Source organism: Chiloscyllium punctatum, chromosome 24, assembly GCF_047496795.1.
Source record: "Chiloscyllium punctatum isolate Juve2018m chromosome 24, sChiPun1.3, whole genome shotgun sequence".
Taxonomy (NCBI): domain Eukaryota; kingdom Metazoa; phylum Chordata; class Chondrichthyes; order Orectolobiformes; family Hemiscylliidae; genus Chiloscyllium; species Chiloscyllium punctatum.
The window spans coordinates 87,308,240-87,324,316 of NC_092762.1; the positions used below are offsets into that span (position 1 = coordinate 87,308,240).

Genomic DNA, 16,077 nt, shown 5'->3' on the forward strand with positions numbered 1-16,077 from the left:
CTCACTGTGTAACTGTACCTGTCAGGCAGGGAGGAAAGAGTCGTGTGAGGGAGCCGTGGTTTAATAAGGAATTGGAATCCGTTGTTAAAGGGAAGAGGGAGGCCTATGTAAAGATGAGGCGTGAAGGTTCAATTGGGGCGGTTGAGAGTTATAAGGTAGCCAGGAAGGATCTGAAGAGAGAGCTAAGAGCAGCAAGGAGGGGACATGAAAAGTCCTTAGTTGGTAGTATTAGGGAAAACCCAAAGGCTTTCTAAAGGTATGTCAGGAATAAAAGAATGACTAGGGTAGGAATAGGTCCAGTCAAGGATAGTAGTGGGAAGTTGCGTATGGAGGCTGAAGAGATTGGGGAGACACTGATTGAATACTTTTCGTCAGTATTCACTCAGGAACAGGACATTGTTGCCGATGTGAATATTGAGTTACAATTAATTAGAATGGACGGCTTTGAGGTATTGGAGGGAAGAGGTGTTGGAAATTCTGGAAAGGGTGAAAATAGATAAGTCCCCTGGGCGTGATGGCATTTATCCTAGGATTCTCTGGGAAGCAAGGGAGGAGATTACAGAGCCATTGACCTTGATTTTTATGTCTTCGTTGTCTACAGGAATAGTGCCAGAAGGCTGGAGGATAGCAAATGTGGTTCCCTTGTTCAAGAAAGGGAGTAGGGATAACCCTAGTAACTATAGTCCGGTGAGTCTCACTTCTGTTGTGGGCAAAGTCTTAAAGAGAATTGTAAGGGATAGGATTTATGAACATCTGGATAGGAATAATGTGATCAAGGATAGTCAGCATGGTTTTGTGAAGGGCAGGTCGTGCCTCACAAATCTGATTGAATTCTTTGAGAAGGTGACTAAGGAGGTGGACGAGGGTAAAGTGGTAGATGTGGTGTATATGGATTTTAGTAAGGCGTTTGATAAGGTTCCCCATGGTAGGCTACTGCAAAAAATACGGAGGTATGGCATTGAGGGTGAGTTGGAGGTTTGGATTAGGAATTGGCTGGCTGGAAGAAGACAGAGGGTAGTAGTTGATGGTAAAGGTTCATCTTGGAGTACAGTTACTAGCAGTGTTCCGCAAGGATCTGTTTTGGGACCATTGCTGTTTGTCATTTTTATAAATGACCTGGAGGAGGGGCTAGAAGGTTGGGTCAGCAAGTTTGCGGATGATACAAAAGTCGGTGGAGTTGTTGACAGTGAGGAAGGATGTGGCAGATTACAGCGGGATATAGAGAAGCTGCAGAGCTGGGCAGAAAGGTGGCAAATGGAGTTCAATGTAGGTAAGTGTGAAATGATTCACTTTGGTAAGAGTAACAAGAAGATGGGGTACTGGGCTAATGGTCGGATACTTGGTAGTGTGGATGAGCAGAGGGATCTTGGTGTCCATGTACACACATCTCTGAAAGTTGCCACCCAGGTAAATATTGCTGTGAAGAAGGCAAATGGCGTACTGGCTTTTATTGGCAGAGGAATTGAGTTCCGGGGTCCTGAGGTCACGTTGCAGTGTTATAAGACTCTGGTGCAGCCGCGTCTGGAGTATTGTGTGCAGTTTTGGTCGCCATACTATAGGAAGGATGTGGAGGCACTGGAACGGGTGCAGAGGAGGTTTACCAGGATGTTGCCTGGTATGGTAGGAAGATCGTATGAGGAAAGGCTGAGGTACTTGGGGCTGTTTTCATTGGAGAAAAGAAGGTTTAGGGGTAACTTGATAGAAGTGTACAAGATGATTAGGGGTTTAGATAGGGTTGACCATGAGAACCTTTTTCCACGTATGGAGTCCGCTATTACGAGGGGGCATAGCTTTAAATTAAGGGGTGGTAGGTATAGGACAGATGTTAGGGGTAGATTCTTTACTCAGCGAGTCGTGAGTTCATGGAATGCCCTGCCAGTAGCAGTGGTGGACTCTCCCTCTTTATGGGCATTTAAACGGGCATTGGATAGACATATGGAGGATAGTGGGTTAGTGTAGGTTAGGTGGGCTTGGATCGGCGCAACATCGAGGGCCAAAGGGCCTGTACTGCGCTGTATTTTTCTATGTTCTATGTTCTATGTTCTAGCTGTCCAGAGTCAGTGTTTATTCAGCAGGATAAGGGTCACTCACTGTGTAACTGTACAGAGTCAGTGTTTATTCAGCAGATTTATGAGTACACATGTTAGACATTTAGAGGTTAGTTTAGAATATAGAATCCTTTATATTTGTCCAGTGACATGTTAGGTTTTAGGGAGAGACATAGCTGTTTGATTGAGCTCTGGTTGCCTGACCCAGTACGTCCACTTTTGGTTCAGTATCAAGCTTTGAATATTAATGTTCTACTGAAGAACCCTGCTATGTTAAGCAGGTCCAAACTGTGATGTAAATACAATTTACTGTTTTCCTCTCTACACTGTTGGCCATCTGGCAACTTTAATCAAACTGTTACGTTGTTTATATGCACGTTGGAAATGATATGTGCAGGTTAAAGACAGCTCAAAATTTATGTAAAAATGTTACATCTCCCACCATTGATACACTCGACATGAATTATTAACTTACCATTTTCCACTCTCACATTCTAGCCCCTTTACACCTTCCAGAAGGTGCTGGCTATCACTGGGGTACACAGCGTCTACACATACTGACTCTCACTGGGCTACGGGTCCCAAAGTGGAGTTGAGAAATCATATGAAAGAAGATGTGGTAAACTTAAGGAAAACAATGAGGCAAAAAGGCAAGCGCTCAATGTGGCCAATGGTATCCCCACACATTGATCCTCACTGGGGTACACATTTCCAGCCTACACGAGCTGTTAATTGTTCCACGGTCTACAAAAAACTCAAAGAACCAGTTACCACATGGACTGTAGTAGTTATAGAAGATTCAGGGAAACTGGCAGTGGGGAATAAACTCAGCGATGGCCACCCCTGGGGATAAAATAACATGAGAAGGTAATGCACGCTGACCCTCTGTCTGGGAAGAATGTTCAGAAATATTGATGAGTTTTAGCCAAGATGTGATGGAATATTTCAGAATTTAGTTGATTATGGGAGAGGGAAATGCACCCAATACAAGGTTAAAATTGCCATTCTGAAAGAAAATCTTGCACTTTCTTAGCGTTTTCTGAGAAGGTTTTGCAGACACCCTGAAGTGGTTTCGATGTATCGTCGCAAGTGCGGCAGCCAATTTGTACACAGCAATATCTCACAAGCAGCTGTATCACAAATCTCGGGTGACTGTCTGTGTGGAGTTTGCACATTCTCCCAGTGGGTTTCCTCCAGGTGCTGCAGTTTCCTCCCATAATCCAAAAATGTGCAAGTTAGGAAGGATTGGCCAGGCTACATTTGCCCATAATGTTCAGGGATGTGTAGGTTAGGTGAATTGGTCAGGGGTAAATATAGGATAGGGGAATGGGTCTGGGTGGGTTACTTTTTTTTTAGAGGGTTGGTGTAGACTTGGTGGCCAAAGGGCCTGTTTCCACACTGTAGGAATTCTATGACCTGTGAAGTTGTTGGGAGATAAATATCAACCAGGGCCCAGGGAACACCCACCTCGGTCTTCATTAATGTTGTCGTGGTTATTTTTGTGTCCAATTGATAGAGTAGAAGGGGCCTTCTAACATCTCAGATGAAAGTCAGGACATCAGAAAGCACAGCAGTCCTCTCCTGGTCCAGTGACTCTACCTCAAAACTCAGTAATACGACGTGCAATGCATTGGAACACACTGCTAAACAAGAGGGAGCAAGATTGCCTCCATTAGGCAGGCCGAGTGGTTAAACAAAGGCAGAACGAAGCTCCAAAACTGTGTTTCTTTTGGGGAGTATCAATCAATATTGTAGACCAGTCTGACACTGTCCAGATTAACTGGGGTTCAATTCTGCGCCCTCACCTCCAAAAAAAGAAAAATGGGTCCTGCAGCAAGTGCAGGGCAGGCTCACCAGAATAATTCTGGAGGTGAAATGGTTAACTTCCTACAACAAGTTACATACTGAAAGCTTGTCTTCACTTGAGTTTAGAACATTAAAGGGTGAGCAAAAGGAAAGAGTTGCATTTACATTCAGGAAAGGATCTAATTGAGGTGTTTAAGATATTTAAGAAAGGTGATAGTTTCCGTTATCATCCCTAACTCCTCTAGGGGTGGGGATGTGGGGGTGGAAAGGAGGGGCTCAGAACAAATGGCCTGAACCCTTTTTAAAGTTTTAAATGTAAAAGTGAAACTAATAGCTCGATAGGAGAGATGTCTCAAAACACTTCTTTCCACTTCAGATAGCAGGAATCTGGAACTCCTTCCCTCCCTCCCTCAAAATGTTGAGGATGCTGACGGTCAGTTGGCACTTTCAAGATGGAGATAGATTTGGATAACAAGATTAAAATGATGTTGAGGAATCGATTGGCTGGGATCTACTGGAATAGCTGAACAAACTAGGGAGTCTGGTTCTAGAAAAGCATAGCAGGTCAGGTAGCAACCAAGGAGCAAGAGAATCAACGTTTCGGGCATAAGCCCTTCATCAGGAATGAGGCTTGTGGGCTGGGGGGCTGAGAGATAAATGGGAGGGGGGTGGGGCTGGAGGAAGGTAGCTGAGAATGCAATAGTTAGATGAAGGCGGAGGTAATGGTGATAGGTCAGAGCGGATCGGTGGGAAGGAAGATGGACAGGTAGGACAGTTCAAGAGGGTAGTGCTGAGTTGGAAGGTTGGCTGTATCGGCACCACCTCGTGCTCCCATGAGGAGGTTGAACAGTTCACCAACTTCACAAACACGTTCCACCCCAACTTTAAGTTCACCTGGACCATAGAGTCATAGAGATGTACAGCATGGAAACAGACCCTTCGGTCCAACCCGTCCATGCCAACCAGATATCCCAACCCAATCTAGTCCCATCTGCCAGCACCCGGCCCATATCTTTCCAAACCCTTCCTATTCATATACACATCCAGATACTTTTTAAATGTTGCAATTGTACCAGCCTCCACCACATCCTCTGGCAGCTCATTCCATACATGTATCACCCTCTGCATGAAAAAGTTGCTTCTTAACTTTCTTTTATATTTTTCCCCTCTCATCCTAAACCTATGCCCTCTCGTTCTGGACTCCCCCACCCCAGGGAAAAGACTGTGTCTTTTTAGCCTACCCATGCCCCTCATGATTTTGTATACATCTATAAGGTCACCCCTCAGCCTCCAACGCTCCAGGGAAAACAGCCCTAGCCTATTCAACCTCTTCCTTCAGCTCAAATCCTCCAACCCTGGCAACATCCTTGTAAATCTTTTCTGAACTCTTTCCAGTTTCACGACCATCTCAGACACCTCCCTCCCCTTCCTGGACCTCTCCATCTCCATCAACAGTGACCAACTCACCAAGGACATCTACAAGCCCATCGACTACCTTCCAAACTGCCTCCTGTAAAAACGCTATCCCTTATAGTCAATTCCTCTGCCTCCACCACATCTGCTCCCAGGATGACCAACACCACCACAGAACATCCCAGATGGCCACCTTCTTCAAAGACTGCAATATCCCCTCCCACATGGTCGATGATGTCCTTCAGCGCATCTCATCCACTTCCTGCACCTCTGCCCTTGACTCCCACCTGTCCAACGCAACAAGGACAGAACCCCTCTGGTCCTCACCTTCCACCCCAACAACCTCCATATGCATCGCATCATCCTCCGCCATTTCCACCATCTACAAACAGACCGCACCATGAGTGATATATTTCCCTCGCCACGCCTATTAGTGTTCCAGAGAGACCATTCCCTCTGTGACTCTCTTGTCAGATCCAAGCCCCCACCACCAACCCACCCTCCCCTCCTATACCTTCCTCTGCCACCGTAGGAATTGCAAAACCTATGCCCACGCCTCCCACCTCACCTCCATCCAAGGCCCCAAAGGAACCTTCCACATCCGACAGAGATTCACCTGCACTTCTACACATGTCGTCTACTGTGTCCATTGCTACCGATGTGGTCTCCTTTCCACTGGGGAGACAGGACGCCTACTTATGGAACACTTCAGAGAACGTCTCTGGGACACCTGCATTAACCAACCCCACCGCTCTGTGGCTGAACACTTCAGCTTCCCCCTCCCACTCCACCAGGGACATGCAGGTCCTGGGCCTCCTCCATTGCCAAGCCCTTATCACTCACCACCTAGAAGAAGACCGCCTCATCTTCTGCCTCGAGACTCTCCAACCACACGGATCAATGCAGATTTAGCTCGTTTCCTCATTTCCCCTCCCCCCAATTTATCCCAGAACCAACCTTCCAACTCGGCACCACCCTCTTGAACTGTCCTACCTGTCCATCTTCCTTCCCACCTATCTGCTCCACCCTCCCCTCCAACCTATTGCCATTACCCCACCTCTATCTACCTATCGCAAACCCATCTACCTTGCCCCCCCAGCCCCACCCCCCTCCCACTTACCTCTCAGCCCCCTTGGGTCACAAGCCTCTGATGAAGGGCTTATGCCTGAAGCGTCGGTTCTCTTGCTCTTCGGATGCTGCCTGACCTGCTGTGCTTTTCCCGCACCATGCTCCCGACTCTGATCTCCAGCATCTGCAGTCCTCCCTTTCTCCAAACTAGAGAGTCTGCATGGCCCAGTTTCCAACAGATTTATAGTAAGCTGTCCTTTCTGTCTGGGAGACCAGGGGCACTGAGATCAGAGCATTGCTCATTGGTTGTGATGCAGTGATTTGCAAATGGTGATTTCTTCAATCTTTCCAACACCCCAGCATTGCTGGAGAATGCTGCCGAGCAGTGATGGAACAGACTGGGCCTCAAAGGAGGTGCTGAAAGCTCTTGACCAAGGATTGATGCTCAGTTCACCTGACCTTTGACCCTGATGTTAGGTCTGATGCAGCAGATGGAAGGGCTGTTATTGTTGATGAGCTTTTGTGTGAAATGAGCCCCTGGGCTCCTGTGAAGTGTGAGCACTGGGGACAAGCAACCTCATTGAACAGCTCACTGTTTCCATGGCAAAGTGAAGCTGCCCATAAGCAGGAAGCAGAGTATTTGGTGGGTCATGTAAATATGATTATCTACACTTCTGAAGCTGTTGTCTGTGTTCTTGTTTCTTTATCCGATATGCCCCTCTAAAAGGGGCAACTTTCTTTTGTTTTTTGCATGTGTCGACAATGAGGTAAGTTAGTGTTCCTGATAGTTAATTAAACAAAAGGTACAATCATTGAAGATTATGGAGTATACAAAGATGTGTTGTATTCCCAGGAATCCAGGACGATAGTGGAGGAGTGGTGGGGGGAGTAATCAGCTTGAAGTTTTCACTGGCAGTGTATAAAAATCAGAAGCAGTCCATTCAAAAGTGAAAAACAACGGGACTCTGTAAACTCCAGTTGATATTTAATCAGTGTTTAATTGTTAAAAGTCAGATTGATTAAGTGGTGAGCTTCATAAGTGCACCATAGGTTATGGGACGCAAATACACTTGGGACATCACCTCCCCCTCTCAATGACTATTAGAAATAGGAATCATCTGCTGACCTCACCAGTGTTGCCCATATCTCAGAAAGGAATAATAAAAATGTTACTCATATAGCAATGTCATTCCAGGTAGAGAGACAATATCAGAATGTTGTCTCCTTTTTTGAACTAATAAGAGAATCTTTCTGCTTGCAATTTTCACTCCCCGTTCATTAAAGATGTGACATCAGATTTAGAAAGAAGATTGTTGAGAAGTTGAGACTGACTTGCTATCCAATTGGATCAAGACTTATCTGTGTCTCTTCTGCATTTATCTTTTAGTTCCACAGTACTTGTTACCTTTTATTCTGCAAGTGCTTGTCTCTCTCAGTCTTCAAGGCTCTATTTGACACCCCTCAACATCCAACATTTTTTGAGAAAGTACAGTACCAGATTTTCAGGTGCTTCTAAATATCACAAAAAGTTGGTTTGCAGGTGCAGCAGGTAATTAAAAGGCAAATGGAATATTTCCTTCATTGCTAAAGGGATGGAGTTTAAAAATGGGAGAGTATGTTGCAGCTGTATAGAGTACTTGTGAGGCCACACCTGGAGTACTGCGTGCGGTTTTGGTGTCCTTACTTGAAAGAGTTGCTGAAGAGGTCCACCAGGTTGATTCTGATGTTAGAGGGTTGCCTTATGTGGAGAGACTGAGTAGACTGGGACTATACTCATTGGAATTTAGAAGAATGAGGGAGGATTTTATAGAAATATATAAAATTATGAAGGGAATAGATAAAATCGAATTAGGGAGGTTGTTTCCACTGGCAGATGTAACCAGAACAATGGGGCACAGCCTCAAAATCAGGGGGATCAGGTTTAGGGCTGAGTTGAGGGGGACCTTCTTCACCCAGAGGGTTGTGAATCTGTGGAACTCCCTGCCCAGCGAAGCAGCTGAGTCTACCTCATTGAATGTTCTTAAAGCAAAGATAGGTAGATTTTTGAACGGTAAAGGAATTAAGGGTTATGGTGAGAGGGCAGGTAAGTAGAGGTGAATCCATGAAAAGATCAGCGTGATCTTATTGAATGGTGGAGCAGACTCGAAGGGCCAGATATTCTACTCCTGCTCCTAGTTCTGATGTTCTTATGAGATTATGTACTCCTGAACTACTTTGCTGTAATTTTCAGATTCTTCCCCTTTGTTCTGTATTCTGTATCAATCCTAACAACTCTTTAATCATCTCAAACACCTTAATTTAATCAATTTTAAGTCTCTCATCAAAAAGAGTATACAAGTAACTTTGGCCTTTATCAAACTGCTAGTGGTAATTGTATGCATTTCATTAAAACACTTCATTTATTATCGATTCACAGCGTCATAACGTCACACAGCACGGAAATGGAGCTTTTGGTTCAACTTGTCTGCACTGACCAGATATCCTGAATTAATCTCATCCCATTTGCCAGTATTTGAACCATATCCCTCTAAACCCTTCCTAATCATATACCCATCCAGATGCCTTTTAAATGTTATAATTGTACCAGCTTCCACCACTTCTTCTGGCAGCTCATTCCATACACGCACCATCCTCTGTGTGAAAAAATCCTTTTTAAATTTTTCCCCTCTCACCCTAAACCTATGCCCTCTAGTTTTGGACTCCCCCGCCCTGGGAAAAAGACCTTGTCTGTTTATCCTATCCATGCCCCTCATGATATGTAAACCTTTGAAAGATCTCCCCTCAGCCTCTGATTCTCCAATCTCCAATTAGCCTCCTTTGCTTTATGGAAACAATCTCATTCTCTACATCCCAAGTTATATTCCCCAACCTTGATACCATCCTGCTAAACCTCTCAACACATTTTGGAGGTGTCAGTGTTGGACTGGGGTGGACAAAATTAAAAATCACACAACACCAGGTTATAGTCCGACAGGTTTATTTGGAAACATTAGTTTTTGGAGCACTGCTCCTTCATCAGGTGGTTGTAGAGTATACTCCGAAAGCTAGTGCTTCCAATAAACCTGTTGGACTATAACCTGGTGTTCTGTGATTTTTTTTAACTCTCTACATATTGACATCTTTCATGTAGTCTGGTACCAGAAATGGTCACAACTCTCCAACTGAGATCTAACCAGAGATTTGTGGAAGTTTGATTATTGCTGTCATCAGGTGAGAAGGGTTCTGCTCTGCTCCTCTCTTCATTTGACCACAACAGATTTTTATAAGACCATAAGACATAGGAGTGGAAGTAAGGCCATTCGGCCCATTGAGTCCACTCCGCCATTTAACCATGGCTGATGGGCATTTCAACTCCACTTACCTGCACTCTCCCGGTAGCCCTTAATTCCTTGCGAGATCAAGAATTTATCAGTCTCTGCCTTGAAGATATTTAATATCTCGGCCTCCACTGCGCTCCGTGGCAATGAATTCCACAGGCCCACCACTCTCTGGCTGAAGAAATGTCTCCTCATCTCCGTTCTAAGTTGACCCCCTCTAACTCTAAGGCTGTGCCTATGGGTCCGAGTCTCCCCACCTAACAGAAACAACTTCTCAGCACCCACCCTTTCTAAGCCATGCATTGACTTGTAAGTTTCTATTAGATCTCCCCTCAACCTTCTGAACTCTAATGAATACAATCCCAGGATCCTCAGCCATTCATCGTATGTTAGGCCTAACATTCCAAGGATCATTTGTGTGAATCTCCACTGGACACACTCCAGTGCCAGTATGTCCTTCCTGAGGTGTGGGGCCCAAAACTGGACACAGTATTCTAAATGCGGCATAACTAGAGCTTTATAAGGTCTCAGAAGCACATTGCGGCTTTTATATTCCAACCCTCTTGAGATAAATGACAACATTACATTCGCTTTCTTAATCATGGACTCAACCTGCAAGTTAACCTTTAGAGAATCCTGGACTGGCACTCCCAGATCCCTTTGTACTTTGGCTTTATTAATTTTCTCACCATTTTGAAAATAGTCCTTGCCTGTATTCTTTTTTCCAAAGTGCAAGACCTCGTACTTGCCCATGTTGAATTTCATCAGCCATTTCCTGGACCACTCTCCTAAACTGTCTAAATCTTTCTGCAGCCTCCCACCTCCTCAGTACTACCTGTCTGTTCATCTAACTTTGTATCTTCGGCAAACTTCACCAGAATGCCCCCAGTCCCTTAATTCAGCTCATTAATATAAAAAGTGAACAGCTGCAGCCCCAACACTGGACCCTGCAGGACCCCACTTGTCATTACCCGCCATTCTGAAAAAGAACTTTTTATCTCAACTCTCTGCCTTCTGTCAGACAGCCAAACCTCAATCCATGCCAGTTGCTCACCTCAAATACCATGTGCCCTCACCTTACTCAGCAGCCTCCAATGAGGCACCTTAGCAAAGCCTTTTGGAAGTCTAGATAGATAACATCCACCGGGTTTCCCTGGTCTAACCCACTTGTTACCTCTTCAAAGAATTCTAACAGGCTTGTCTTACTAAATCCCCTTACTAAATCCATGTTGACTTGTTGTAATCCAACCCTGCACTTGCAAGAATTTAGAAATCTCATCCTTAATGATGGATTCTAGAATTTTACCAACAACTGAGGTTAGGCTAATCAGCCTATAATTGTCCGTCTTTTGTCTTGAACCTTTCTTGAACAAGGGGGCAGCAACAGCAATTTTCCAATCATCTGGGACTTTCCCTGACTCAAGTGACTTTTGAAAGATTACAACCAACACCTCTGCTATTTTGTCAGCCACCTCCCTCAGAACTTTGGGATGTAGCCCTTTGGTGCCAGGAGATTTATCAATTTTTAGACCTTTTAGCTTTTCTCACACTTTCCCTTTTGTAATGGCTACCATACTCAACTCTGCCCCTCACTCTCCTTAATTGTTGGGATATTACTCCTGTCTTCCACTGTGAAGACTGACACAAAGTATTTCCTTATCTCCCAGCACTAACCTTCCTGCATCAATGTGGAGTGGCCCAATGTCTACTTTTGCCTCTTGTTTGTATCTTATGTATTGAAAGAAACTTTTACTATCAATTCTAATATTACTGGCTGGCCTACCTTCATATTTGATCCTCAGGTAGATAGGATAGTGAAGAAGGTGATTGGTATGCTTTCCTTTATTGGTCAGAGTATTGAGTACAGGAGTTGGGAGGTCATGTTGCGGCTGGACAGGATATTGGTTAGGCCACTGTTGGAATATTGCATGCAATTCTGGTCTCCTTCCTATCAGAAAGATGTTGTGAAACTTGAAAGGGTTCAGAAAAGATTTACAAGTATGTTGCCAGCGTTCGTGAATTTGAGCTATTGGGAAAGGCTGAACAGGCTGGGGCTGTTTTCCCTGGAGTGTCGGAGGCTGAGGGGTGACCTTATAGAGGTTTACAAAATTGTGAGGGGCATGGATAGAATAAATAGACTAAGTCTTTTTCATGGGGTCGGGGAGTCCAGAACTAGAGGGCATAGGTTTAGGGTGAGAGGGGAAAGATATAAAAGAGACCTAAGGGGCAACTTTTTCACGCAGAGGGTAGTACGTGTATGGAATGAGCTGCCAGAGGAAGTGGTGGAGGTTGGTACAATTACAACATTTAAGAGGCATTTGGATGAGTATATGAATTGGAAGGGTTTGGAGGGATATGGGCCAGGTACTGGCAAGCGGGACTAGATTGAGTTGGGATATCTGGTCGGCATGGACAGGTTGGACCAAAGGGTCTATTTCCATGCTGTACATCTCTATTACTCTCCTTCCTTATTTCTGTCTTTGTTATCCTCTGTTTTTGTAGTCTTCCCAATCTTCTGATTTCCCAGTGTTCTTGACCACTTTATAGATTCTCTCCTTTTCTTTGAGACATTTCCTGACCTCCTTTGTAAGCCATGGCTGTCAAATTCACATCACCTTCCATCTCCAATCGAATGGGGATTCGAAGGGGAAATGATTAGCTCCTGCCTGGAGGCTATTTTAGTCAGTGTCCCATTGTCCAAGAAATTAGTCTTAGTATCCCAGCCCCAACCCTCAGGTGATTCCTGAGACAGAAAATGTGACTCCATCACACTCCCCTGAAGTCCATGTTTCGATGGATTTCACAACCAAAATGTTTCCACTCCAATGAACTGCAATGTGGAATACAGAGTACTGCAGCTTCATTGTAGCCACCTTGAACTAAGAGCCCAGAAACATTAGATGTTTTTTAAAAAAGGTCTGTTTTTAGAGATTCAGTTCAGGTTTCCAGTTGCTGGGCTAGCAATATTATTTGTTAAAAATCACACAACACTAGGTTATAGTCCAACAGGTTTATTTGGAAGCACTGCTTTTGGAGCGCTGCTCCTTCATCAGGTGGTTGTGGAGAATAAGATCATAAGACACAGAATTTATAGTGAAAGATTACAGTGTCATACAGTGATATATTGAACAAACCTGGATTGTTAAATTTTTCATCTTTTAGAATGGATTGCAGGTTTCGATTCATTAGTATGTAAATCGCAGAACTTCTTTTAAGTCACTTTCTTGAGATAAGAGAAGGTTTTATAACAAAAGGTGTCAATGTCTGAGCTGAGATTGGGACTGGAACCTAATTGAGGAGTTTAGGGTGGTTTATAAATAGAATAACAGATACCAGGAGTGAATTACAGACTGGAATCTGTCAGGGGAGTGTTATAGTGAAGCCTTCAATATTTCTTACTTTATCTAACTCTGTCATTGGCTGAAGTTTATGTTTTAAACAAGCTGTGAATCTGACAGTAATTGAAGGAGAATGGGTCAGATGCAGACTCTCCTATACCTCATTCCTGATGCATACTCCCCTATCCCTCTGAGTGGAGTAATCACAATCATATTAGCATGAGGTGTGAAGGGGTTAATGCTGTCAGTCAGAAGCAGAGGTTTCTCCATCTACTCGAGTGCATTGATGACCTACTTTCATTCCCGTCAGGATTGCATGCTTTGTCCCAAGGGAACGGTTTCTCTCATTCCAGGCAGAACCTTCTGACTCCAGCATCTGCAAGCATGGAATCGAAATATAAATCCACTCTCCCCCTGGGGCTTTCAGGAGCTCAGCTCCCAAATGAAGAGGATGAATTTCTCTTCGCAAGGAACTAAGCAGATGGATTTAAACTATGAATCTTTCACCCATCTCCCCTGGTATGTTTCGCCCCATAAAGACATGTTGAAATTATGGGAATCCTGCGACACACGCAAGATTCTTGTTCTCTCTACTGTTTTGCATGTGAGGGCAGTTGGTTTCAGAATAACACTTGTCTCAGGTCCTTCGACCCATTGCATCTGTGCTGGTCAAAAACAATCACCTCAATATTCTGAGCTCTGTCTGCTGCTAAGTTCTCAGTAATATCTTGTCTAAGTTCTAACTACACCAGTATTGTCCTGACCAACTTCCTGTCTTTACAAACCAATACATCCACAATTCTGCCACCTGTATCCTAACTCACTAAATCTAGATTAACAAATACCCTGGTGCTCACTGATCTTTATTAACTCCATGTTTGACTCCCTAATTCCCATCCCAATTTCACCATTACTCATACTCTTCCACCAATTTCTTTCATATTCCGGACTCTGGGAAAACAGAACATACATTTTTAACCTGTACCTTTCGCTTCTTTATCTTTAGCAAAGGGGATCCATTTGCAGCCTGTTCTGTCCCATTGGGATAATGCGTCATAAATTGAACCATGCTATTTCCTAAATGTTAAAGTTCCTTATTCCCAAATTTACCTGGTTTCTGATCAAGGTTGATAGAAAGCACAGCAAGGTTTCAGCACTAAGCAAGAATTATGATTTAGTCATAGAGTCATAGAGATGTACAGAAACAGACCCTTCGGTCCAAATCATCAATGCCAACCAGATATCCTAAACCAATCTAGTTCCATTTGCCAGCATTTGGCCCATTTCCCTCGAAATAAATCTTATTCATTTGCCCATCCTTATGCCTTTTAAATGTTGTAATAGTACCAGCCTCCACCACTTCCTCTGGCAGCTCATTCCACACACATACCACCCTCTGTGTGAAAAAATTGCCCCTTAGGTTCCATTTATATCTTTCCACTCTCACCCTAAACCTATACCTTCTAGTTTTGGACTCCCCCACCCAGGGGAAAAGACTTTGCCTATTTATCCTATCCATGCCCCTCATGATTTTATAAACCTCTGTAAGGTCACCCCTCAGCCTCCGACGCTCCAGGGAAAACAGCCCTAGTCTTTTCAACCTTCCCTATAGCTCAAATCCTCCAACCCTGGCAACATTTTTGTAAATCTTTTCTGAACCCTTTCAAGTTTCACAACATCCTTCCTGTAGCAGGGAGACCAGAATTGCACACAGTATTCCAAAAGTAGCCTAACCAATGTCCTGCACAGCCGCAATAAGACCCCCCAACTCCTGTACTCAATACTCTGACCAATAAACGCAAGCATACCAAACACCTTCTTCACTATCCTATTTACCTGTGACTCCACTATGAACCTGTACTTCAAGGTCTCTTTGTTTAGCAACACTCTCCAGGTTCTTACCATTAAGTGTATAAGTCCTGTCCTAATTTGCTTTTCCAAAATGCAACACCTCACATTTATCTAAATTAAACTCCAACTGCCACTCCTCAGCCCATTGGCCCATCTGATCAAGATCCTGTTGTAATCTGAGGTAACCTTCTTCACTGTCCACTGCACCTCCAATTTTGGTGTCATCTGCAAATTTACTAACTACACCTTCTAAGTTCACATCCAAATCATTGACATAAATGATGAAAAGCAACGGACCCAGCACCGATCCTTGTGGCACTCCACTGGTCACAGGCATCCAGTCTGAAAAACAACCCTCCACCCCCACCCTCTGTCTTCTACCTTTGAGCCAGTTCTGTATCCAAATGGCTAGTTCTCCCTGTATTCCATGAGATCTAACCTTGCTAACCAGTCTCCCATGAGGAACCTTGTTGAATGCCTTACTGAGGATCAAAATGTGTGGTGCTGGAAAAGCACACCAGTCAGGCAGCATCCAAGGAGCAGGAGAGTCGATGTTTCAAGCATAAGCTCTTCATCAGGAATGACTTAGTGAATCCATGTAGATCATGTCCACCACTCTGCTCTCACCAAGCCTCTTTGTTATTTCTTAGAAAAATTCAAATCAAGTTCATGAGGCTTGATTTCCCATGCACAAACCTATGTTGACTGTCTCTAACCAGTCCTTGCCTTTCCAGATACATATAAATCCTGTCCCTCAGGATTTATCATAAGTAATTAGACAACAGCAATAAGGGAACAAATATAAACTATTGGTATATAACACTACTAACTAAAACACTAATCTTATAAACATCCCCCGCTTCCATGCACACACACAAACACATACAGACACATACACACAAATAAACAAACAAATAGGCAAAATTGATTCTTGGAGGAGATAGAAGAAGCAATGTTAAGGTGATGGTATTTCGACTAGCCAGACCCTTAATGTTCATTTGTCTTTCTCTGGAAGTTTTTGGAAGAGGTACAGAGTGACTGAATCTCTTGGAAATCATCTCTGATTTATCAATTCAAAAGGTCATGGTTCACTTCTACAGCTGTGGGGAAAGTCATTTGTTTTCTTCAAGTTTAAACTGAGTTCTTTTTTACTTTGGAGAATAGGCAGCATTTGCCAAGTAGAACAACAGCACAACACTCTGTATCTTTCTCTCTCTGTGTATCTCTGTGACGCGT

The 16,077-nt window shown here is 43.9% G+C and overlaps 1 protein-coding gene across 4 annotated transcripts in view; it reads left to right on the forward strand.

Annotated features, from left to right (window-relative positions):
• Positions 1–16,077, forward strand: part of ssbp4 (single stranded DNA binding protein 4) — a 143,861-nt gene that overhangs the window by 7,650 nt on the left and 120,134 nt on the right. The gene's annotated exons all lie outside the window — the stretch shown is intronic.